Genomic DNA, 2,704 nt, shown 5'->3' on the forward strand with positions numbered 1-2,704 from the left:
CTCCATCATCCTAGAAAGTCTGTAACATCATCACGGACTCACCCCGTGTACACGTACATTTACAAACGCCCGCGCCTATAACTTTGACGCTCTGTCGACTCGTTGGATGACGTTTCCGGACATAGGTTCCTATTCAAAATACGATGTACTCACTCCCCTCTACAAGTCCTAGAAGTGTGTAACGGGAATTTCCGACCACCCTGTGTAGTGACTAGAGACGGTTTGTAGGTATTAAAAACTTTAACCGAGGTAATGTTAATGTAACCACTGGGAGAAGACATTTTCCACCGTTTACCATTCATTATTTTGTGTCTATGTGCTTGTGATTGGGGGGAGGGAGGGGAGTGGGAGGGGGAAAGGGAGGCGAGAAGCGGAGATATGTAATGACTTTTAATTTTCACAGATGAAAAGAGGAAGGCACCTTTGCTGACGTACGAGCGCTGGCGATTGTTGTCCTTCCTTACGGGTTTCCACGGAAACCACAAAGTTCGCAGCTTACCGCGCGACTTCCTCATTCCTCCCGCTGCACGACCGGGGCGGAAAGCTACGCAATGTGAGTACTTCAGCACATCCACTCTCCGCTAAGCAGATCTGACTCTTCAGATGTACAGTTGTAGCAGCAGTACTTTTTCAGTGCACCTATATTTTTAGCGTTAGTTTTGTTCTTTCTTGTTAGAAAGGCTAGCGAATGTTTAATTGTAAAGCGTTTGTAGTTCACAACTGTGAATTGCAGCGTCCACGGAAGTTTGTTTTGTGACACATGCTCAGATATATTTACAATTTTGTTTGTTAGTGCTGCGTATCAACATTTTCACTTGAGCTGTAGGGCTTTTTCGCGACATTATGCATTTTTACGTAAGTCTTTTTATAAATTTGAGTGTCGTAGTTTTAACTAGAGCTACATGGCTGAAGCTTCTCATGCACGAATTTCTCGCAATAAAAATTGTTTCGTCTAGTGCAGGAAATTTAAGTTGAAAGGACTGTTCCCAAACGAAAACTCAAAACTCCGCAGATATACTGAAAATTAGCTACATAATATGGCAGTGAATGTTACGGTATTTACATTTGTGTTTCTTTATTATATTAACGTTGCAACGCAGAGCCCCATATGTTGGCAGAGGTCCCTATATTTCACAAAACATGACACTAAAGTCGGCTTAACGCCCATGTCGTTTAGCGGTTATTCACGAAATTCACAATGTCAGAGACGAAACGACATAACCTGTATTGTAATCTCCACGTTATCCAACAGAGGAACTGATTATGACGTCATATTTTCGCGTTTCTGCAGAAACAGAACTGTATTTTTTCTTGTTAGAGATAATCTTAATGAAATACCTCAAACGTAATCAGTTACCAGGCCTTGGTTGCAAGATTCATTTAAGTGTGTTTCTTACGCCAGCTTTTCACCTGCACATTGTCGTACACGACCTTGCGGAAAATTCGGTGCGATGTATGGGATCTCTTGGGTATTATCTAATTAAGAAAACCGCGGTTGATTGCGTTGAGAGTAGCGACTGGCAGTGTAGTGAATTTGTTGGGTATCTACTGAGAAACATTTAAATTAAGTATCAGGTATATGGCGCATCTTAGTTTGGTTTTGGTTTTGTTTTTGCTTTAGGGCGTAAAAACAACTGGGGTCATAAGCGCCCAAGTCAAAACTATAGAACACGAAGACAGAGAAGAGTTAAAAAGCGACTATACGTCAGTCCCAATTGACATATTAGAAGACAGCTAAAAACAAGCACGTGGCGAAAGGGCTCAAAAAGACACCATACAGAAACGGAGGACCAAAACTAAAAATTAAATGGCCTTCGTCATACTGCTTTGGCGGATAAAAAGTAAAACGCTGTCGAAAGCCCGCGCGTTATTTGCTAAAACGGCCGATAACTCAGGCGGCAAACCTAAGCGGGAACGTAAACGGTTAAAAAATGGGCATTCCAACAGGAAGTGGCGGATAGTTAAAACTTGGGCGCAATGTGTATAAAGAGGTGGGATAGCGCCACTTATCAAATGACGATGGCTAAAAAAGCAGTACCCAATACGCAGCCTAGTTAAAATAACCTCCTCCCGGCGGGAGGGCCGAGAGGAGGTTGTCCAAGCGGCTGGGAGAGGCTTAATAAGTCGGAGCCTATTCCCGTGAAGGGACACCACCTCCTGACAGACAGCAACACAGAGATCATCGCAGGGAATATAGGAACTCGCGGGCTGACGTACGAGGACTGCAGCCTCGGCAGCAGCGTTAGCAGCCTCGTTTCCTGGCAGACCGACATGACCAGGAACCCACAGAAACATCACACTGGCTCCACCAAAAGTGAGCAAGTGACAGTTTTCCTGGACCCACTGCACTAAGAGATGGGCGGTGTACAGTGCACATAGACTTTGAAGGGCGCTGAGTGAATCTTACAAGGGAACCTCCCCATCGCACCCCCCTCAGATTTAGTTATAAGCTGGCACAGTGGATAGGCATTGAAAAACTGAACACAGATCAATCGAGAAAACAGGAAGAAGTTGTGTGGAACTTTAAAAAAAATAAGCAAAATATACAAACTGAGTAGTCCATGTGCAAGATATGCAACATCAAGGAGCATATGAGCTCAGGAGCGCCGTGGTCCCGTGGTTAGCATGAGTAGCTGCAGAACGAGAGGTCCTTGGTTCAAGTCTTCCCTCGACTCAAAATTTTATTTTCGCAAAGTTATGATCT

The sequence above is a fragment of the Schistocerca nitens genome, chromosome 9 (assembly GCF_023898315.1).
Source record: "Schistocerca nitens isolate TAMUIC-IGC-003100 chromosome 9, iqSchNite1.1, whole genome shotgun sequence".
Taxonomy (NCBI): domain Eukaryota; kingdom Metazoa; phylum Arthropoda; class Insecta; order Orthoptera; family Acrididae; genus Schistocerca; species Schistocerca nitens.